Source organism: Artibeus jamaicensis, unplaced genomic scaffold (genome assembly GCF_021234435.1).
Source record: "Artibeus jamaicensis isolate MK-2021 breed Jamaican fruit bat unplaced genomic scaffold, CSHL_Jam_final contig_466, whole genome shotgun sequence".
In the NCBI taxonomy this organism is placed as follows: Eukaryota; Metazoa; Chordata; class Mammalia; order Chiroptera; family Phyllostomidae; genus Artibeus; species Artibeus jamaicensis.
This window is the reverse complement of record NW_026521844.1, coordinates 15,839,040-15,863,853: the sequence shown is the minus strand read 5'-3', so window position 1 is coordinate 15,863,853 and position 24,814 is coordinate 15,839,040. Positions and strand designations below refer to the sequence as shown.

Here is a 24,814-nt window from a genome sequence, read left to right as displayed (position 1 = left end):
ACACAGATGCTAAAATCCTCAACAAAATATTAGCAAACCACTCCATCAATGTACTAAAAAGATCATACATTGTGATCAAGAGATTTCTTCCACAGATGCAAGGTTGGTACAATATTTGCAAATCAACTAACATAATATACCACATAAATAAAATGAAGAATAAAAATCACATTATCATATCAATAGTTGCACAAAAAGCATTTTATGAAATCCAGTACCCATTTATGATAAAAACTCTCAAGAAAGTTGAGATAGAGGAAACATACCTCAACATAATAAAGGCCATATCTGACAAACTCACAGCCAACAACATACTCAACAGGCAAAAATGAAAAGTGTTTCCCTTAATATTGGGAACAAGACAGGAAGGTTTACTTTTCCCCCTCTTATTAGACACAAGTGGAAGTTCTTGCTATAGCAACCAGAAAAGAAGAAGAAATGCCCTGGTCAGGTGGCTTGGTTGGAGCATTGTCCCATGCACCAAATGTTTGCAGGTTGAATCCATGATCAGGGCACATATTTAAGTTGAGGGGTTGATCCTTAGTTGGGACTCATGTGGGAGGCAATTGATCAATTTTTCTCTTGTATCAGTGTTTCTCTTTCTCCTTTTTCTTTCTCTAAAATCAGTAAATATATCTCCAGGTGAATACTTGAAGGAGAAGGAAGAGAAGGAGAAGAAGATCTAAAAGGCATCCAAACTGTAAAGAAAGAAGTAAAACTATAGTTATTTGCAGATTACATGGTAGTGTATATAAAGAACCCTAAAGATGCCACCAAAAACTACTACAACTTAAAAATGAATTCAATAAAATAGTAGAATACAAAATTAATATTTGGAAATCAGTGGCATTTTTATAATTCAATAATGAACTATCACAAAGAGAAATTAAGAAAACAATCTCACTTACAATTGCAACAAAAAATAAGGTACTTAGGAATAAATTTAACCAAGGAGATAAAAGACTTGTACTAAAAAATTATATGATACTGAAGAAAAGATTTAAGATACAAATAAGTGACAGTACATACCATATTCATGGATAGAAAGAATTAACATCATTAAAATATCCATAGTACCCAAAGCAAGCTATAGATTCAACTCAATTCCTATAAAAAGAGTATGGTATACTTCACAGAACTAGAACAAATATTTGAAAACTTATATGGAACTAAAAAGACCCTGAATATCCACAATAATCTTGAGAAAGAACAAGTTTGGAGGAATCACACTACATTATATCAAACTATACTATAAGTTCATGGTGATCAAAATAGCATGGTACTGACATAAAAGGAAACATATAAAGCAACAGAACAACAAACACAGAGAGCTAAAAAATAAACCCATGCTTTAATATCAGTTAATATTGAACAAAGAAAACAAGAACATACAGTAGGGTAAAGATAGTCTATACAATAAATTGTGTTGGGAAAATTGGACAGATAGTGCAAAAAATAAAAGTAGACAACCTTCTTACACCATACAGAAAAACTCAAAATGGATTAAAGATTTAAATGTTAGACCTGAAGCCATAAAAATCCTAGAAGAAAACAGGCATAAAATGTCAGATATTTCTCATAGCAATATTTTTTTCTGATATTTTGTTTCCTTGGGCAAAGGAAACAAAAAAAACAAATGGGACTACATCAAACTACATTAAATAGTGTTTGCACAGCAAAGGAAACCATCAATGAAATGAAAATACAGCCTATTGAATGGAGGGCATATTCTCCAAGGATACATCTGATAAGTGATTAATATATAAATTTTATAAAGAACTTAAACAACTGAAAACAAAAAAATCCAATTAAAAAATGAGCAAGGGACTTGAATACACACTTCTCAAATGAGGATATACAGATGGTCAATAGACATATGAAAAGATTCTCAGTGTCACTAATCATCAGACAATACAAATTAAAACCACAATAAGATATCACCTCACATTGGTCAGAATGGCTACTGACCATTTGGTCAGAATAGATGAGCAAACAAGAGTTGGTGAGGATGTGGAGAGAAGGGAAACCTCATGCATTGTTGATGGGATTGCAGATTGGTGCAGCCACAGTAGAAGGTACTATGGAGTTACATGAAAAAATAAAAAATGAAACTGACTTATGTCCCAGTGATTCCACTTCTGAAAATATATCCAAGAAAATCCAAATCATTAATTCAAAAGAATATATGCACCCCTATGTTCATTGTACCATTATTTACAGTAGCCAAGGTTTGAAAGCAGCTCAAATGACCATCGGTAGATGAGTGGGGGGAAAAAGCTGTGGTACGTTTTCACTATGAAACACTACTCTGCTGTAGAAAAGAAGGATTCTTACCTCTTGCGACAGCAGAGATAGACCTGGAAAACATTACGCTACATGAAATAAGCCAGTCAGAGAAAGAGGAATACCACATGATTTCACTTCCAGGTGGAATGTGATGAACAAAATAAACTAACAGACCAAATAGAAACAGACTCATAGATTCAAAGAACAGACTGACAGCTGCCAGAGGAAAGAAGGTTTGGAAGTGAAAAAAATGAAGGGATTAAGGAGAAAAAACCACCTCATAGAGACAGACAACAGTATGGTGATTACCAGAGGGAGGGGGGAAGAAATATGAGAGGGCGAAGGGGGATAAATGATGATGGAAGGAGACTTGGGGTGATGAACACGAAATATAGATTATGTATCATAGAATCGTACCCCTGAAACCTATATTACCTTATTGTCCAATGTCGCCCCAATGAACTCAGTAGAAATAATAAAAAATAATGAATATATATAGACCAAAATTTAAATACATAAATAAATAATTTTTTTAGAAAAATAGAGGATATCAGAGAAAATCATGAAATGATTCTCTATTCATCTGTTAGCAACTAAATCTAAATTGTTATAGTTATAAAGTTGTATCATTTTATGTAGTTCATATCAGGAAAATTAAATCAAGTGATAACACCTGCTGGTTGCAGTGATATAGTATTCTCATCGCTGATGAAAATATTTTTTTCATAACTGGGGGGAACTTGCAGCTTTTTTAATTATGGGAGGGGGGAAGTAAACAAGCCTAAGCAAAAATCCTGCTTGTGAAAATTTTAGGAAACGAAAGTTCTGTTAGCATGGAGAATGGAAACTTAAAACTTGAAGAACCAGAAGTGGATAACCCTCTCCAAAAAGTGATGGGAGAAATGGTTCCACGGTCCAAATAGTCAGAAACAGATAGCTAGGTATTTCCAGGAGAAAGACATACAACTATCAAGTTTTGATGCCACCATCCATTACATAACAATACATCATCATTAAACATCATTTGTAGCTAAATTTCCCATCTACATCATTCCACAGTGAAAGAATATTCCTCAAAGTCCACATAAGCCTGTTGTACAGTCGGAGTTTGATTATATTTCTTGTATTTCTTTCTGGCATTTTTAGCAGGAGTTAAAAGTCTTGTGATCTACACCAAGGTAATACTGATGGAATTGTGATTCTTAAATCCTCAAGCAAAAGCCCATACCCTGATATAATAAAGTCAGGAAGATAAATTATACATGTTGAGGCTTTTAGCTGTGCAGATTCTTCACCAGCATCTTAACCACTGAAATCATCTTTTAAAATACAAATATATCCCTGGCTGGTGCAGCTCAGTAAATTTGAGCACGGGCCTGCAAACAACCGCTGTTCGATTCCCAGTCACGGCACATTCCTGGGTTGCAGGCCAGTTCCCAGCAGGGGACACACGAGAGGCAACCACACATTGATATTTCTTTCCCTCTTTCTCCTTCTCTCCCCCTCTCTCTAACAATGAATTTAAATAAAATCTTTAAAAAAATACAATACATACCCCCCTGGCAGGGGAGAAACCATGAACACAAAGGTGGCGAGGCTTACCCATTGCTCTTCAGATGCGCTGACCCCTGCAATCTCCCCAAACGTGGGAAACTCGACTGCATGATTTGTGGTAGTGGAGGACTGCATTCGCACTCTCCCCTGTTAAGAAAAATACAGTACAAGTTCTTTGCCCATTTTTGATTTGGGTTGCTTGTCTTCCTAGAGTGCAGTTGTGTGAGTTCTTTATGTGTTTTGGAGATTAAACCCTTGTCTGTGGTGATTAGCAAATGCGTTTTCCCATACGCTTGCTTGGTTGTCTTTTTATTTTAATACTGTTTTCTTTAGCTGTACAGAAGCTTTTTATTTTGATGTCCCCCCACATTTGTTTATTCTTTTCTTTATGTCCCATGGGCTGGGGTGGGGGGAAAGGCAGAAAACTGTACTTGAATGTGGGGGCAACTTTGTCCTCAAAGTCTCCCTGTCCACCACGGATGAAAGTGAAACTACCAAGACATCATTTGCTTCGGAAGTAAAGTTAGCCAATCCCTCAAAGGGGAAGGGCCAAGAGTTCATTTTACTTTTACTGGGTTCATTTGCACAAGAGTATAGGTAAGGATCAAACAACAGATAACTTTCAAAGAACTATGAGGGCTTATTCTCAGTCAGCATCAGAGAGCTAAAGAGCCATAAAACTTTGAGGAACAAACTTCTTGCTTGGACCCTTATTATTCAAATGAGAGCATTCTAAACAAAGCAGGTTTCAGAGGATTTTACATATTCTTTCTTATGCCTGATCACCCCAGGGACCTGCCCTCTCCAGCATAGGGCTGCACCACCTTCCCCATCATTGGTTTTTAGGCTTAAGTGGATTAGAGCCAGGAAGCATATCTCCCAGAGGGACTGGAGGCTCAGGCTATGTCAGAATAGCCAAGGGTGGGGGTGAGGGGGCCAGGGTCCATGGCTCCCTCTTTGTCATAGCCCCCTGAGTCCTTCCACGATGGCCTCCCAAGTGATCGTGTCTGGCTTAGGTTGCCCCTCCTCTGAGGGGGTCATACTCATCATAGACTAACCAACCAAGCATTGGGGTCAGGGGACAAGCTTTGCCTCCTTAGTGGCTCACATTCCAGGGGTAGCTCACTCATCCTTAGCCATGGGAGGCAGTTACAATTTCTGAAACCAGGCAGAGCGGTTCCCAACACTTGAACAACAATTAAAAATAAATAAATAAAATCTTTTAAAAATGAAAAGAAGTCAGTTATAGTGAAAAAAAATACAATACAGCCTTTTCTTCCTTCTTTTCTGTGTTCAGTTTCCAACTTCTCATCTAAATCTCTTGTCTGAGCTCCGTAACTATTTGCCCAATATTTTACATCATTGTGCATGTACAGATTCCAGTACACCAAAAACCCGATGATCTCCCACCCCTTGTCCACTCCCAAATTGTGCCTTTCTCTAGTTTCCTAGTTTCAGTATGTGGCATTGCCAGTTGAACAAGCTAGAAAATGAGGAGTTGTCCTCAACGCACTCCCAGGTTCAATTCATCGATGGTTCTTTTGAAAATTTCACTTAAACATCTCTCAAATTAATCTATTTCCACTCCAATTGCTCTTTTGGCACAGTACATTTACCTGTATTACCAACACCTCATGCCTGAACTGTTGTAACAGCCACCTAGCCAGCTTCCCCTTTGTTTCAGAATTCCCAACCCCAACATAATCTCCATCCTACAACTTGAATAATCCTGCAATAGGAATCACCTCTGCAATAAAATATTTCAGTAATTTTCTTGTAGGATAAAGACCCAAATGTTTCAATGGCCAACAAGATTCTACATACACTGATCTCCAAGTCCCTGCTCTTGGCTTACGATGCTCTTTGATCTCTCAGGATTTCAGACATGTTTCTGCCTCTTCTGCTGATGTGCTTTGCTGCCTCCTGCTTCAAGAAGGCCATTGCTCCCTCTCATGGGAACATTTCCTAACCACTTCCTTTACCAATGTACCTAGTATCTTCTGTTCACAAGTAGATCTCAGCTGAGATTAGACTTTTCTGTGCTTACAGCCCAGCACAATTTTATAGTTTGTATCCCTGCTGAATGATTTCTTAGTATTGTCACCTTCATTCCCACAGACTCTTAGTTCTGTGAAGGCAGGGTCGACACCTCTTTTAAACTACTTTGTCTTTTGTCCCCCACACTGTTACCCGAACAAGAGGTCTGAAGGGGGGCAATATTTGGCCCACTTAGGGATGCCAAAAAATGCTACAGAACAGGGGCTCCTCCCAAGGACAGAATACTAATATCTACTGGGCTCTTCTGTCCGCCGCCAGTTGGAAAGACATCTCTCAATGCCAGAGATTTGTGAAAAGGAAACAAAATGTTTATTTAATGCTATCTAGGCTTAATGCCTCCACTAAAATATCAAAGTCCTTTAGGGTATACACCTACACCCACACAGCGCTCCCTGCTCCCTTCTCCCACTGTCCCAACTCTGGGTACCTTAAATGAGGAAAAGAGCACACGTTTGTGTTGCAGACTGCTGGTATCGTCAACTGTGTCAGGCAGGATCTCTAGTTAATCCAAAGTACTGCAGTACCCTCTCACGGTCCACTGGCAAGAGTTCTTTGTACCCAGTTCCAGTCAAAGTCTCTCTTGCTTTCCAGGCCACATGGCCAAAGGGAGCACCCCAAACCACGTGGGCCTCTTCTACCAAAGCTGCAGGGATTCGCACTCCACCAAAAGCATGTGGCTTTCTTCTTCACCTGGCTGCAGGGATCTCCATTCTGGCAAAGCTGCGTGGTTTTCTCTTTCACCTGAGCAGCTATAGCCTCATGTCCTGGAGCCCATCTTTTCCAAGCTCGCACGCAGGCACTCTCCCTCAGGGGCTCAGCCCCTAGTTCCATTCTGAGTAGAAGTCACTCTCTTCTCCCTGGCTCAAAACTTGGGCACAGCTTTTTAACATATCTATGAAACCAGTTGAAGGTTATAGATATGTTAAATAATCATTCCAGAGGTTAGCTGCAAAACTGTTGCTATGCAAAACAGCTCTCAATGGCCCTGCTCCATTTGTCCCTTCCCCCTGGGGGGGGCAGAGTGAGGACATCTTATATGTCTCTCCAATATTCTTATACACTTTGAATTCTGGACACCATTCCAAATCTTTCTTTGCCCCCCACCCTTGGCTGCGCCCTGTATCAACACAGGACCCAACACAAAGGTGATGCTCTGTACATATCTACCACACAAACAGTTTGTGGGCTTTCTAAATGTGCCATCCCGTAATTCTCTCCTACTTTCATCCTTAGGTAATTAATCCTGGGCTTAGTCATCTTGATAATTTTGGTGTATTCACCATATTATCAGTATTTATATTATAATCTTCATTCATTCTTTGTTTTGTGGTTCTATGATATTACATTTTAAGATCCTAAATTATGTTTTTTCCCTATAAGCATGGTTATATTTAAGTTTTCTAAAAAGTAGGCTGTATATAGTCTCTATAATGAAATACAAAGGTGAGCAGATGTGATATCATATACAGGAAGTATAAAATAAGTAGGAATTTATATTGGAGAATTATGTACAAATGAATATAGGTTATCTTTATGGGTTTGAAGTTCCCAGGGGGAAGTTTTATGTCTTACCTATGTCTGTATAATTTACAACACGCAGGACAGGGGTTTGCATTTATTGGGCAGTCAATCATATATAATGAATTAAATGTTTCATTTAAAAAAACTTTGGCAAGAAATTAGCATTTGCTATATAAACATTGCATGTTGAGATAATTATTTTGTCCTCATTTAAATTATCACACAAATAAGGTTCAAATAAGAACCTTCACATATGAACACTACAAATAACACATTTATGTAGCAGTACATATTTTCTTCAAGATTAATTTAAATGTGAACAAATTCGTCCCTATTAAAAAATAATTCAATTTAGGCTTAACATATTAACTTGAGAAAGCATCAGATCAAATTTACTAGGTTCATTAAGCTGAGGAAATTTAATTTCAGAAATTTGTACTTCCTACTAATAGATTCCAAGAATAATATTTAGCAACTTGTCAAATATGTGCTTATTTATCATGTAAATTGATATTAGAGATAGAACAAGCAGCTAGTTTTAAATAGACATTTTTTCAAACTCATCAAGTGTTTATAATCTAAAATTTTAATAAAGTAGTATACTACTAAGCATTTTAGCTGAGATTGGCCACATTCAGGGTGTTATGGCAGTAGGTATAGACTACTAAGTATTTAAATAAAGCAGTACATTATTTGCTTCAGACAAAGTTGCTTCATCTATAATAGGGATTAATGTTACTTCTCTTTAGCTTCAATTATACAAAAGTGTCAGACTATCTCTGAGTTACTCTACTTATTAACATTCTTGATTCACCAGCTGTGTCTTGATTGGGTGAATTGGTACCGGATGGTATTACTAAGAGTGAAGCTAAAAATATTTATTAATATTGATTTCTCACATAAGAACACAGTGAAATGTTTTTAAAATAGCTTGAATTTTCTAACATATGCAGTAAATGCAGTGGAGATTATTCTTATTGGTGAATTTTCCAGGAGTATCTTGATGTGTATTAAGTAATTCTGAGGTTGCAAAGAAATAAAGTAGCATGCTAATGGCAACTATATTTATTTTAAAAATAAAAAAAAAACATAGATACAAAGTTGCAAAGTCTCTACTTCTGTCACAGTAACAAAAAAAAACCCATAGGTAAATAGTAAGTCTCAATGACAACATTCAGATTTTAACCCTACACCTTTCAGTTGTTATTTTGTTTACAGAAAGCCTGTCTTAATAAAAAGCAGTCGTTCTGACTTTTCATTGAAATGGCTTCCTTTTCACTCACTCCTTCTTTGATTAGCCATTCTCTTTCTAAAATAATTAGAATTCACTGCTTACTGAATGTAAGTCCTTTTTTATTTACAAGGCCCAAATAATGTGTGTGTGGGGGAGGGGTGGTTTCAAAAGTTTGGGAATATGTTCTCTGTGGTTTTTATGTAATAGTCCTCATATTGCTCAGTGAAAATTTTACATCATAAGAAAAATTTCAAAATTTAGGTATCATCTAGGTTCTTATGTGTTGACTTGTTCTTGATGGTTTTCAGAATATCCTAAAACATGCCTGTGTACAGTTCTGGTGAAATGCATATACAGGGGCCATATTGTGAATCAGTTCTGTGCACAGTCACCACTAGGAAACTCAAATTATTTCAGAGTTCTTTGGAAATAATGTAATAAAGTGGGAAAAGCACAATCCTAGACTAAGAAAGACCTGAGTTTGGATCCAAGCTCAACTGCTTAATAGTTATGTAAATTTAGATTTGTCATTTATCTGCCTGAGATAGTTTCCTCATCTATAAAATGGGAATTAACTTTACTTTTCTTCAGTCTTAATAATACATCTAAAGAGTCAAGCATATAGTTGGGGATCAATATTTCCCTAGTATTTATCAACTGAAAGCAAAGGCCCATCTTGAGTGTGTGGGTTTTGAGTGGTTGTCACACTGATTACAGGACTGCTCGTATGTAGCCACAACCTCCTCATCACAGACTATTATGAATCTTTACTGATTCGTGTCCATTGTTACCACTTAGGATTTAGTGTATTATCTATAGGTTTGTGATATATGTTTGTTTAACAGCCATCAATCTGTTTTTTTACTCAACTAGAGAAAGAATGATACTGCCTCTTTAAATAGTATAAAAACCTGCATATGGACAGTTTTGTATTGTTTTGTTTTTGACTGGTGAAATGACCTACGAAAATGTCAAAGAGCCTGTCACAGAACTTAGTATTTGTACTTTGAGAATATTTTAAAATTCTAATACATCTTTGATGTCACTTCAAACACATCTTTTAAATGAATTGAACATTTTCCTTTTTGGACCCTACATACTATTTCTACTCCCTAAATTACCTTGCAATATTACAGTTTTAGAGGAAAACATATTTGCATTGACATGAACAATTGTTGGATGCTTCTTATGCAAAACTTGCACTTGACATTAGGCTAGAGCATAAGATTTTTAGAAGGAGGGAGTCTATTGAAATTACAAAAGGTCAGTGGCTTCTAGTCACATGTATATGAACTACTCCCAGGTAAGATTAATCTTTTTGGTGAGTTTATTGGAAATGTGTATGTTACCGAACAAGAGGAGGTCCGAGGGAGGGGCAATACAATATTTGGCCCACCTAGGGATGCCCAAAACTGCTATACAACAGGGGCCCCTCCCAAAAACAGAATACTAAAATCTACTGGGCCCTTCTGTCCGCCGCCAATTGGAAAGACATCTCTTAATGCCAGAGATTTGTGAAAAGGAAACAAAATGTTTATTTAATGCTATTCAGGCCTAATGCCACTACTAAAATATCAAAGTCCTTTTGATACAGGGTGCAGCCAGGGGGGCCCCCCCAAAAAAGGGATTTGGAAGGGTGTCCAGAATTCAAAGTGTATAGAAATATTGGAGAGACATATAAGATGTCCTCACCCCCCCCCCAGGGGGAAGGGATGAATGGAGCCAGGCCATTGAGAGCTATTTTGCATAGCAACAGTTTTGGAGCTAACCTCTGGAGGAATGGTTATTTAACATATCTATAACCTTTAACTGGTTTCATAGATATGTTAAATAGCAGTGGCCAAGTTTGGAGCCGGGAAGAAGGGAGCAGCTTGGGGACTCCTGAGTAAGATGGAACTAGCAGGGAATGAGGATGGAACTAGGGTACTCAAGATGGGAACTAAGGGCTGCTCTCCTGAGTGAGTAGACTGGGACTCAGGAGAATGTAACTTAGGGTTGGCGCTCCTGAGAAGGGAGAAGAGAGTAACTGGGACTGAGGATGGAACTAGGGGGACTCAGGAGGATGTAATCAAGGTCTGCACTCCTGAGTGAGAAGGGCTTGAGGACTCAGGATGTAACGAGGGGCTGCGCTCCTGAGTGGGAAGGCCTGGGAGAGAGCCACGCGGTTTCAGCAGAGTGAGGACCCCCTCTAGGTGAGGTGAAAGAGGGAGCCACGTGGTTTTGGCAGGGTGCGGACCCCCTCTTTCCCAGGTGAAAGGGAAAAACCACGCAGCTTTGCCAGAATGGAGATCCCTGCAGCCAGGTGAAGAAGACAGCCACATGCTTTTGGTGGAGTGCGGACTCCTGCAGCTTTGGTAGAAGAGGCCCACGCGGCTTTGGGGTGCCCCCTTTGGCTGCGGGGGGGGGGCCTGAAAAGCAACAGAGACTTTGACTGGAACTGGGTACAAAGGACTGTTGCCAGTGGACCATGAGAGGGTACCATAGTACTTTGGATTAACTCGAGATCCTGCACAGTGACACAGCTGACGGTGCCAGCGGCCTGCAACACAGACGTGTGCTCTTTTCCTGATTTACGGTACCCGGAGTTGGGACAGTGGGAGAAGGGAGCGCTGTGTGGGTGTAGGTGTATACCCTAAAGGACTTTGATATTTTAGTAGTGGCGTTAGGCCTGAATAGCATTAAATAAACATTTTGTTTCCTTTTCACAAATCTCTAGCATTAAGAGATGTCTTTCCAATTGGCGGCGGACAGAAGGGCCCAGTAGATTTTAGTATTTTGTTTTTGGGAGGGGCCCCTGTTGTATAGCAGTTTTTGGCATCCCTAGGTGGGCCAAATATTGTATTGCCCCTCCCTCGAACCTCTTGTTGTTCGGTAACACTTTAGGGTATACACCTACACCCACACAGCGCTCCCTTCTCCCACTGTCCCAACTCCGGGTACCGTAAATCAGGAAAAGAGCGCACGTCTGTATTGCAGGCTGCTGGCACCGTCAGCTGTGTCACTGTGCAGGGATCTCGAGTTAATCCAAAGTACTGTGGTACCCTCTCATGGTCCACTGGCAAGAGTCCTTTGTACCCAGTTCCAGTCAAAGTCTCTGTTGCTTTTCAGGCCCCGCGGCCAAAGGGGGCACCCCAAAGCCGCGTGGGCCTCTTCTACCAAAGCTGCAGGAGTCCACACTCCACCAAAACTATGTGGCTTTCTTCTTCACCTGGCTGCAGGGATCTCCATTCTGGCAAAGCTGCGTGGTTTTTCCCTTTCACCTGGGAAAGAGGGGGTCCGCACCCTGCCAAAACCACGTGGCTCCCTCTTTTACCTCACCTAGAGGGGGTCCTCACTCTGCTGAAACCGTGTGGCTCTCTCTCCATCTGGCCAAGCGGGGACCCTTCATGTCTCGGAGCCAGTCTTTTCCAAGCTCCCACACACCGGCCCTTCCACTCAGGGGCGTAGCCCTTAGCTACATCCTGAGTCCAAGCCCTTCTCACTCTGGAGAGCAGCCCCTCATTACCATCTCGAGTCCCTTCTCACTCAGGAGCTCAGCTCCTAGTTCCATCTTGAGTCCCTGCCACAACCTTCTCATTCAGGGGTGTAGCCCCTAGTTTCTTTCTCCTGAGTCCCAGTTACTCTCTTCTCCCTGGCTCCAAACTTGGCCACTGCTATTTACCATATCTATGAAACCAGTTAAAGGTTATAGATATGTTAAATAACCATTCCTCCAGAGGTTAGCTCCAAAACTGTTGCTATGCAAAATAGCTCTCAATGGCCCTGCCTCTATTCATCCCTTCCCCCTGGGGGGGGCAGTGAGGACATCTTAATATGTCTCTCCAATATTCCTATACACTTTGAATTCTGGACACCATTCCAAATCTGTTTTTTGGGGGCCCCCCTTGCTGCACCCTGTATCATGTAGACTTATAGCCCTGGTGTGGCTTAGTGGACTGAGTGCCAGCCTGTGAACCAAAGGGTTGCAGGTTTCATTCCGAGTCTAAAGCACATGTCTGGTTTATGGCCAGGTCCCCAGTAGGGGACATGCGAGAGGCAACCACACATTGATGTTTCTCTCCCTTTCTTTCACCCTCCCTTCTCATCTCTAAAAAATAAAGAAAGAAAAGGAAAAAAAAAGAATTTTACAGACTTACAGCCAAGCCTTGCTATGTGTGGAATTTGGTAAGTTTCCTCTGTCTTCCACAGTATGAAGCATTATACTCTCCAACTCTATCCAGTATCTTGAGACATACTTTATTAAGAAAATCTTATAGAATTTAACTTGAGGAAAAAATTGATAAAGACAAGCTACGTACAAGAGTTAGTGCTAACGATATTTAATTTCAAACACATTTCTCAGAACTGTCTGCTGTAGTTCCCAGCATACAGAAGGTGTTAGTGTGAGTAGTTACATTTATGTTCATAACAACTCACCATCACATGGCTTTCTGCTCCACCACGAGCCACTGGCTGATAAAAGGTCATAACTTAAACTTTTTCTTCAAAGAGAATAATTCATAAAGTCAAATGTACAAATTTTGAATGTAATAAAAATCTACAACAGTTTGTTTCCATATTATTAAAATATAGGTTGTAATAGGGAAATATAAAGTACCCAGAATGCATTGGATGTTCTAGCATGAAGCTAGTAAAAGATATACGTGTGTATTTATATAACAAACTAGACTGATAGAAGTGCTTCACCATAACCAGTTAGGGAAAGAAAATCTACTCTTAGTCAGTAACTTTTAAAAACATAAATACGTGCAGTTCAAGAAATAACTGTGGAGTTAATTAGAGCAGAACCATCAGACTTGGACGAGTCCTGGTGTTCTGTGATGGATATACACAGTAACAAAAGAAACACAGCTTCAGTGAAAGGAACAAAACAAGCCCTCAAGGTTGGGGTGAGTACAAATTATACTTATATTTCTGGTGGAATGCTGATGAGAATCAGAAGGCAAAGTCAGGAAGATAGGCTGCCATATCTTCCTTTAATTTATATTTTGTAAAAATTAATGGTTCTGAAATCATATAAATCCACATTAACAATTTAATTAAACTCTGCAATGCATTCCCCAATCTCATGCAGCAGCTAGGAGATCTGGACTTCATGAGGAGAATGACGTATTAGTGTGAGTCTGGGTTGGTGGAACTACGTGAAAAAAATCAGTAGACAACTCATTTCTTCCATACATTCTTTACTGTTTGCTAGGAAAAAACATATAAATCCAGAACCAAATATATATCATTTTTTGTTTCATATAATTTTTGTTTAATCTAGAAAATTCTAGTGCTCGCTTCAGCAGCACATACACTAAAATTGGAACGCTACAGAGAAGATTAGCATGGCCCCTGCACAAGGATGACATGCAAATTCGTGAAGCCAGGTGTTGAAAGACAAATACCATATGATCTCACCTTTAACAGGAAGCTAAACAACAAAACAAACGAGCAAGCAGAATAAAAACAAAGACACTGAAATAGAGAACAGGGGGACAGTGACCAGAGGGAAGAGGGGAGGGAATTTCAGGGGAAAAAGGGAGGGATTTGGAGGAACAAATATGAAGGACACAGGGACGAGAACTAAGGGGGGAGGAAATGGGAGGGAGGTGGGGGACACGGGGGTGGGTGGGATGGGAGAAATAGACAAAAAACCGTACTTGAAAAATAACTAAATAAAATAAAAAAATTCTAGCCAACATGTGCATAGTAACATAGCATCTTAGGTTTTAAATAAATGTCCTTAAAATCAACATTAATAATAAACAGATTCCCATGAATGATAGTTTAACCCTTACATAAACTTTATGTTATTTTTTAAAATATGAAACCAACATATCTGTCTCCATATAACAATCTTTATCTGGCCTATGTTTGTCAGAAAACATTTCTTCCTTTTTCTCTGACTCATGCTTCATCACGAAAATTTGAATTTCAGAATAAAATTATTTATTCATTTATACAATGTGCAAACATAAAATGTGGGGTAAGACTGACTTTACAATACTAAAGAGTACAGTCTGGGATCATAGAAGTATCTACTGACTTTTTTTTCTCTCTGAAAATTCACGAGACCTATAGCCATAGTCTAACTAATAGCATCCTGCTTCTCTATGGAGATGTTAGAGGATTAAGTGCAGCTCATGCCTTTGTGGAAATCCAAGGACCATTCTGACATTACGAGGATTTCCACACTAGCCTTTGATCATTTTTATTCACTATTTAATCTCAGGGTTTTTTTTAAGCTAGATGTTTTTGAGGACTAGAGTGTAATAAAGCAGCACTCGTACACCTGAGTACACAGCATACACAAGCAAACATTAAATTCAGTAGATGATAGAGTTACAAATGTAATTTCTTCAGGTCTCAGACAGTGTTCAGAGTTCTCTGAATGTGATCTTCAAATAAGTAATTGATAGACAAATAAATCCTTTGTTCGGAATTAGGTTTCTGGCTTGAATAACTAGACGGATGATGGTGCCGATTACTGAGGTGAGAAAATGAGAAAAATATCATGAGGAAATTGTTGAACATGTTCTGTTTGCACTGCATTTGAGACTTCCATGAGATGTCAAGGCAGGGGCTGAATTCATGTGTCAGGGTGAGAGGTATATTGAAGATAACAATTTGGCTACCATATAGATAATAAATGAAACCGTGGACCTGGTTGAAAATATCCGGGGAATGATGAGGAAAAAAATGAAAGAGAGTATTGTGAAATTGCATTATTTAAAGATGTGGTAAAAAAGATGATTTTAGGTCACAAAAGAAGCACCACAGAGGTATAAAGAAAATGAGGAGCATATGGTGCCAGAGTTATTAAGAACAGACACCTTTTCTGCTTGTGTTTCAAGCAGAAAAGAGAGGTTGATAACACTGCTGAGAGTTCAAATAGAATAAATAATGAACTATGGATATTGGATATAAAAGAGCAGCCTTAGGAAAGTTATGTCAGTAGATATGGAGGCATAGAAGTAAAACTTGGGGGGGTAGAGAAGTGGATGATGAGGACAGCAAGGTGATAATATTTTTGATAGAGAGTCTTGAGTTGGGCCTAGAAGAGTATGAGGAGTTTAATGAGTAATTTTTAATTTGCCATCTCAGTTAGCAGTGAAAATTAGCAGTATCCACAGCAGAGAAAATGTTTTTAATAAGCAAGAGACAGAGTCATTAGGAATGGATAATTTCTTATAAAAGGCAAAACAGTATGGAACAAGAGAAGAAATGGAGGAATTGCATTTAGGACAAGAAATATTTGTTCTTATTATCTAGAGAAGTAAATATTAGATGCTCACAGAGCAGTCATTCTCATCTTTGCATGAAATATTTAGCAATAGTTCCACTCTCAAATGTAGAATCCAAGTAAAAACAACCAAGTCCTAAACCACAGGATCAGTGTGGGAGTGTAGAAGAAAGACCAGCCTAATAGAACAGTAGAAGGTAGAAGTAGAATTTGATGATCAAGTGGATGATTTTTCATAATGTTAAAAACAAGGGAGAAGTTTATTTTGGCAAACACTATTCCCTGGCTTCGATGACTACAGTCTTCCAATAGGTACTGAAGTTTAAACTCCTTGGTATGGAATGCAAGGTCCTTTATAAAATGCCTCTTCCCCAGTTTCCCTCTTATTCTTCTTCATTTCCAGACACTTTTTATGTTGCAGTTATGCAGACTTCTTTGTCACTCTTTGCATATACCCTGCTTTACCATGGTTTATTATCCTCTCCTTTTAAATCATATGATTCCTCAGCCTTATTCATTTTGAGCCAGGGAAAGTTATTGATTCCCTCCATGTCTTTATTTATAAAGCAGTACAATTTCTTTCATAAAGACTTTTGAGAATTAAAAAAGATGACAATGTGTAGGACATTTTTAGGAGAGAACATAATACATAGTGCTCCATAAGTGATAGTCTTTAGCTATACTTTAAACATCTGACTTAGGTTTCCTAAAGTCAGAACTACTTCTGTTAGAGTGCTGTTAGTACAATTATATGCATGCTCTGCGGCAGAGATTTATTGTTGATTAAACAGGACACATTTCCAGCTCTCACACCCAGTGACCAATAGGGTTACATGAATTTCTCTCATCTTTATGTATCTGTCTATAAAAATCATATGTAATAAATATATATACAATTTTATTATTAATGGTCTAATATCATGTTGTTTTGATGTTTCTGTAGGCATTTATTTTTTTTCATTTTACAGAAAGACCTTTCAACTGGTAAGTAGAACTTCAGATAGGAAAGGTCATAATATTAACCTTCACTTAGAGAGTTATGTTTACTATGCTCAGAAAGTCAAAATTCTAAAGCTTTAAAGCAAATTTGAAAACAAAAGCTCCTCCTTCTTTACACTTGAAAATTCTCACCTCTTAGTATATAAATCATAAAGCAATCTCTTTTTGTTCCAATCTTTCCTGGTCGTCACAGTCTAAATGCCTTCTGAACAATGCCTTTCCTTCATTGTCCACAATGTTAGGCACTCTCACTTGTTTTATTATAGACAGGGGTCCGGCACAAATAATGCCCCCTTTTTTGTTACAAAACCATAAGTATGTAACTTTGTAACATAATAATATCATACTCAAGTGTACCATATGACATTTTAGGTGAAATGTTTAAATTAAAACTATAAATGATTACACCCATGTTCTTACTCTACCAACCACACTCAAGCAGGTGTTACTTCTTCCGGACCCCATAGATCCTACCATCATTTTATAATGTTAAGAATGGTAATTTATGATAATATTTCTTCTATTCCTCTGGACTAAACTCTTTGGAAATTGCGACCATGGCCTATTAACTTGCTTATCTCAGCTCTTCATGCAAAGCCTGACACTTGGTGAAAAGTCAAAAAAAAGTTTGTTAAATTAACAAGTAGCCCTGGCTGGTGCAGCTCAGTGGATTGAGCGCAGGCCTGTGAACCAGAGGATCGCTGTTCAATTCCCAGTCAGGGCACATGTTCGGGTTGTAGGCTGGTTCCCTGCAGTCCAGTTCCCAGCAGGGGATGCACTAGAGGCAACCATACATTGATGTTTCTCTCCCTCTCTCTTTCCCCTTTAAAAAAATTAACAAGTAAATGACAACTTTGACAGCATAACAAGCATTTCAAGAGGAAAGCCCCTACTCTATTTTTAATCAGGATCTATGGAGGCACTGTTTATTCTTTATTCTGTCTTTCTTCCTTAAATCACATTCCTACTTTTGGAAGAAAAATGGACATTTCATAGCTGTTTATCTCATTCTTTCTTAAAGAAACAGACTTAGATTATGTGAAAATTTCAATGCCTTTCATAAATGTGTTAGGGACTTAGAAACAGAACTATTCAGGCCTGTGAAAAGTGTTATGAGTCCCAACATGGCCATTTTTGATGGGGATTTAACTGCTTTGTTTGTGAGCTTCAGCTAAGGAAACAGATCACCTTCATCATGTGCAGTAACCCACAGTCAGTCTGCACTGCTCCACCATGGAAAGGCATCATGGGGATGCCAGCAAACACCCTAAAAGCTGCGCCCCCTAAACCTGTCAGCTGGGGGACAAAAAATTAGTACTGGTACCAAACTGCCACTCAACACACTTCTTCCTTATTCAGAATTTAAAGCCAATCAATAAATCATCACAGAAACATTTCAAAATTTAAATCCCATTTCCATAATAATTGAGATATTTGCATAGAAAATATTGACCACCGAATGTCTAAGAATCCAGGTAATAGCAGAAATATAATGAAAGAGAATATTTTTAAATAGATTAAATTGTTATACTGTCACAAATGTCAAAATATTACTTAATGTTATTTTTATCACCAAACTTTCAGTGTATATGTTTCTTATAAATTTTTGCTTTGCTTATTTTAAAAATGTATTTGTCCCTACTAAGTGATGTTATCTTTTCACTATAAGCTTTAAAAATTGTGAGAGCTTTATTTAAATGTTTGGTGAATATACTTTTGCCCACTCTTCCACCACCAACACACAATACTAATACATTGTGAAGGCAAGTGTAAGGAAATGAATATGATTGTCATATGTAAAACCATAAGCCAAATTTCAACTTTGTAAGAAATGTTAAAAAAATTCTTTTATGTTTACTCAACAAATGGCTCCTAAAAGATTTTCCTTGAAGCAAAGCAATTTAATTTTCCCTTTCATATTATTCTCAGTGGTTGTAAACTTAATTAGCTTTGTATGTTTCACATTTATTTGCATTCATGATAAATTTAATCTTTTCTTAGCATACCTTTTGAAATCAAAATATGAGCTAAGAAGATGTAAGTTTGATTAGTGGAACAAGAACAATAACAAGTAATCATAGTGATGAGATGTTAATTGGTGTCTGGGTGGTTCTATTCATAGTAACAATAGGACATAATATTTCTGTGTCCTTTGCTGTTCAACAACACTTTGCCAGATCATTTATTGTAAGTACAATTACACTGTACTTGTAATTCACAGGTATTTTAACAGCATACTAAGACATCATGGAATAAAAAGCCTTTTATTGAAAAGGGAGGCAGTGTTTATCTTGACAAAACTTCCTTATCTTAAATTTTGAAGTTCAAAATGAGAAAGATTTGAGGATTATAATATCTAGGTTAAAATCTAGGTTAGTGTAATTGCATTTACATATAGACCAGTTTTCTGAACAGGAAGCATATAAATTGAAATACACATACATTTTCTTTTTGTTGAAGTTGGTTTGAGTAATTTTAGCATGGAGCAGTACATTATGCCAAGAAAAGAACAATCACACCTATAGAAATTTAGTAACAGTTTATTTGAGTCCAATTTTTGTGGACATGCTAGCAACAAGATCTCAAGAGATTGAGAAAATGCTCTGGTGAGTGACAGGTTTTCAGTTCCTTTTATTCATTAGAAGTTAAGTAAAAAACATAAAGAAGGGACATGAAATTCACTGGTGGTTAATTAATGACATGGGAGAAAGCAATGTGAAGAAATCTCTAGAACTGGATAAAAAGCAAAATGGAGAAACACATACTTCCTTTATACTGCCAGGTACAGTATAGTTAATAATTAACTTTTCAGCCTATAGAGATGGTGTGTGGGAAAGAAGATAGCAATGAGGGCCTCTGTGGTTTCGCGTTCTGGTGGTTTGTGCTCTGGCGCCTCTGGGTGTGGCTTCCAGGGGTCTAGAAAAGAAGATTACTCTGACATTTTCTAAAGGTATGTTACAGAAAACAGACTGACAGCTGTCAGAGCGGAGGGGGTTGGGGAAGCTGGGTAAAAAAGCTGAAGGGATTAAACAAAGAAAAAACAAAAAGAAAAACAAAACTCATAGACACATAACAGAACGGTGATTACCAAAGGAAAAGGGGGGGTGGGAGGAGGTAAAGGGGGGATAAATGGTGCGGGTGGGAGACTTGACTTAGGATGGTGAACACACAACACAATAAATAGATGATGCACTATAGAACTGTACACCTGAAACCTATATAATTTTATTAACCAATGTCACCTCAAGAAATTCAATAAGAAGGGTATGTTACCTAGATACATATGAATAGTGGACAGGAATCACTTAAAATGTAAAGACTAACTTTCACCAAGGAAACTCTAGGCCTGGGATGTGACTGTCCACCACGATCTTCCCGGTTAGGAATTTGTGATCTGACCACCCTGTCAGGTTACTTTCTGTTGCTGAGTGTGCTGCCAGGCCTGCCATGGGGGCTCTGAGCTTGCCAGGTTTACCAGGTAACTCCTGCTTCATTCACACTTTGGTATGGCAGTTGAGAGGGAATCTTGATTGGCTGCCCCGTGTGCCAGCACAGCTAGTGGATATTATTTACATTATCAGTTCATCCACAAGTAAAATGGAGTTGGCCATTGTTTAGCAAATTATATTTTTCTATAGCAGATTTAGACAGTTACAGAGTGAATGAGGAATGAAAACATTTGTAGTCAGACTACTTCAATTTACCTACCTGTATAACTTCATTCACCAGGTAATGATCAATTCTTAAATATTTTTAATGATTTAATAAACTCTGCCTTAAGTCTGTTATAAATGTGGAGAAAATCCATTAGAAATAAATGAGCTAAGCTAAGCAAGCTTATTTATTTCCTGAACACAATAAAAAGTGCTGTTTATTTTATCAAAATATTGATTGCAATTATAATTGGGTCCCTCTATGTATATGTTTATGAGAAGAATTGAAATGATATTGCTAACCTTAGATTTTATTACAGCACCATAACATTGGTAATAATACCAAAATCATGGTGATCATTTATTGAGCACTCTCTGTGTTTCAGACACTATAGCAATCACTTTAACTACATATCACATTTTGTCCTCCGCCAAACTGTAGAGAATCAGTCAGTATCCCCAATTTATAGATAGAAAGCCTGAAGCTTAAAGATTAAGTAACTTGTCCCAGATTTCATAATTAATCAATGTATGTACCTTGTAGAAATAATTCATTTTTAACTTTGTAGTTACACTCAATTTTTATAAACAAATGTAAGCCAGAAAATACGAGCTTGAACAATGTAAAAAGTGGGATCTCCTAGAAGTAACAACTGTTAACAATTTGGTACTTTTCTTCACTTATACACATATAAGCATATTTTTACTAAAATGGATCATGTGATATTAATTATTTGTGCTTTTCTCTTATTTCCATTGAAGAGTTACTTTGATTATGTTTTGTTGAAAGCACATATAAGATTACTTTGTTTTTTCTCTTGGCAACCTAATAAAATATTGCATCATTTTATCATGTTTTATTAAACCAGTGCCCAATTTTTTGACATTTAAATTTCTTTCATGTTTCCTTCTACAAATAATAATTATGTTATTTGTGCATATGCTTATTTGAGTATATCTGCCAGAATTTTTGCAGGTGGAAAAGCTGGTTCAAGTATTATACATGAATTGAGAAAATTATTTTGTTTAAAATTGTTTTTCTTTTATTGATTCTAAAGAGAGGGAGAGGGAGGAAGAAAAAGGGGGAGAGAAACATCTATGTGAGAGAGAAGCATCAATCAGTTGCCTCTAATAGGCACCCCAGCAAGGGATGGAAACTGCCACCCAGGCCTGTGTCTTGACCAGAATGGAACTGTCAACCTTTCGGTTTTGGGGATGACACTCATGCATTGAAAATTTTGATAGACACTTCCAGATCACCCTCCAAAATCATTAAACAAATTAAGACCCTCCCTATCCAAAAGTTTTTTTTTAATCTAATTTTTCACACTCTTTCCAATATTGTCTCTCTTTAATCTTGTCATGGTAAGTGAAGAGTAATGGTTTGAAATCTGATATGATAAATTACTAATAGTTTTCTAATGTAATTATTGTGTGCTGTAGTTTCTCTATGTCTTTGTTATATTATTTACATGAGGTTATTTATATTTATAATTTTGATTTATTTTGAAATATTATTTCTATTTGCATATTAGTCCTTTTCATGTGTGTTGCCAATATTTAATAATTTTTTCTCCCTTTGGATGTATGTTTTTCTGTATGTAGAAATTTTTAGGAAATCAAACAAACATGTTGGCATTTTCTTTTATCGTTTCTGTATTCTATAATAAACTCAGCGTGGCCTTATGACAAAGAGACTGTGCTGAGAAAGAAAGCCTATGTAGCTGTACATTATTCCCAAGATTCAGAAGGGGAACAGGGCAGGGAACCTAAAAGCTGACTAAGGTATACAATCCCCGAACCCTAATAGTCTGCATATTTAGATTAGCCAAGTACCCACTTCTAGCCTTGGTTCAAGTGTATAGATTAAACTTACTACAAACTTACTAAGAACTTTATTTCCTCTATATGTGTGGCATTTAGACTAGCCAGGTGCTTGCTTGCAGTTTCGTGCTTATATGTGTTTAATGAATAAACTTGCCATCTCATTTTCATTGTACATGTTTGTCTCTTACTTGAATTATTCTATTGGGAGCAAGACAAGAACTGAGATGGGGAGGGACCCTTTTGAGTTGTTTTTTTCTCTCTCCATTTGTAACAATGAGATTCTCAGAAGAGAGACTCAGCCTAATATTTTGATGAATACAAATCTACATGATGTGGGGTGAAATGTGATTTGAAATTATTAAAGGCCATTTCATGGAGCCTGGATATGAAGTCAATGGAGAGAAAGAATGAACCAAGATATCAAGATAAACCATATCCTGATAGTTTAAATGAATCCCCAAATCAGCACATATATAAAGCCTTTAAATTTGAAGTTTCCTAATGCATAAATGCATTCCTTTCTAAATTCCTGGTTTGAATTGTAATTTATGTACCTTTAAAGAATCCTAACTCATATAGAAGGTACAAGATTGTTTCCAAATAATTTGCCATTTAAACATGACTAAAAATATACTTTCTCTCTTTGTCAACTTTGCATTTTCGAAGATCAAAGGTATTTTAAGCTCTTCCATACCCCATGCTATTTTATGATGGATTCGTTGCATCTTGGGACCATATAATTTACATTAACTTTCTGGAATTTTTAGAGTGCAATAAACTAAAATTTTGAGTATTGCCTTTAAGGCATTTTTAGATGGGATGAACAAAATAGTTATAATTTCATTCAAATGCTGTAGTTATCAATTGCTGTATAAAATGTCTGTTCCCTATTAATCTGGGAATGGCTGGTCTGTTTTCATTACAGTCTCACTTTCCCCTTTTCCTTTTCTCAGTTTCCTACAAGTTTTCTCTCTACCTCAATGACAGGCATTTGGTAACTCTCATAAGTTACATCTCAATTTCATTCTAGGTAGAAAGTGAAAAGCTCCCTTTGAAGTGAGAGATCTAGAAGCAAATTGAATTCTGGTAATTTTTTAACCTTCTACCAGAGGTGGAAGGTAAAAATGGAGGTTATATGGTTGCTGCTGTGGCAGTTTGGCAAGCAATATAATAGAACAATGAATATTTAGAAAAACAGGTAGTAGCCTGACTTCAGCATCTAATGCTCAGTTGGGTGTGCATAAGAGAAAGTTCAACAGTATCTTGGGTAGCAACAACAGACTCCTGATTGCTGCAATGCCACAGAATACCCTGCATTTTGGTCTTCATTCTTTTTAATACATTTATAAGCACCTACTCTCCTGTATTAAATGGCTTTCTGCTTGAAATACCTACGTTGGCTTTTATTTTCTGTTCTCTTCTGTGAATAATATGTCGGATTATAGATTCTGGCTGTCTAGAAAAGAAATTGGTAGATAAAAAATAATAAATTATATGTTAAATATAATCTGAAAAAAACCTGCCATACTGTGATATTATCAACAGGTTTATATTAGTATTTCCTGAACTGATCTTTTCCGGTATTTCTATAAATACATGAAAATTTTTATGTATATAGTATAAAACATGCAAAGATTATATCTACCTGAAATTACTATAATTGTATAATATTATAACAGTAAGTGGTTTTATTCCTCTGCAAAATGCTGGATCACTTTTTGAGATATACTCTTGATTAAAAATGAGTAAAACTGAAATGCAATCAAATAGGTTATCCTACCTATTCTTTGTAAATTTATTTGTTCATGAAATGTATTTAATCTGGAAAGTAGATTAGGTAAAAAATACCAAGGTAAAAACCTTGGTAAGTAGTAGTTTTGTGATGCAAAAAAAGTGACTCTTTCAAACTCAATTTTCTTTAATTTTTCTCTGTAAAATATCGCAGAAGATTGGTACAGTCCAAAGAAGTTCCAGAAATAATCCTCATGAGGCTTGGATCTTTGTACTATGAGTACAAGTATTACTGAATCTTGACTCAAGGGGTTTTATTTGACCCTCACCCTCCAGTGTATAAAATGGTTTGACAAGAAGCATGGTGTGGTAGATTGAGTGACGACTCTACAATGATAGCTACTGTCTCATCACAGGAATTTATGACTTTTAGCTTATACAGAAACAGGGATTTCCCCGGTGTGATTAAGTTAAGGATCTGCAGTGGGAAATTATCTTTTTAGTGCTCGGCTCAGACTGCTGTAACCAAGTACCACAAACTGAGTGGCTTAAGCCACAGAGACTTAGTGCCTCACAGTTCTGGAGGCTGGAAGTCTGGGTCCAGGTGTGGGCAGGGTAGGTTCCTTCTGAGGATTGTGAGGGACAATCTGATCTATGCCATTCCCTAACTCCTGGTGGTTTGCTGGTCATCGTGCGTGTTCCAGTCCTAGTAGAAGCTTCACC

The 24,814-nt window shown here is 37.4% G+C and overlaps 1 non-coding gene and 1 pseudogene across 1 annotated transcript; both read left to right on the top strand.

Moving 5' to 3' along the window:
• The first annotated feature begins 3,837 nt into the window (after nucleotides 1-3,837).
• On the top strand, nucleotides 3,838-3,990 carry LOC119055981 (uncharacterized; annotated as a pseudogene).
• Nucleotides 3,991-13,928: 9,938 nt separating this feature from the next.
• On the top strand, nucleotides 13,929-14,030 carry LOC119047281 (U6 spliceosomal RNA). The gene has a single exon (XR_008392055.1). It is a non-coding gene; the product is annotated as a U6 spliceosomal RNA (small nuclear RNA).
• The last annotated feature ends 10,784 nt before the right edge of the window (nucleotides 14,031-24,814 follow it).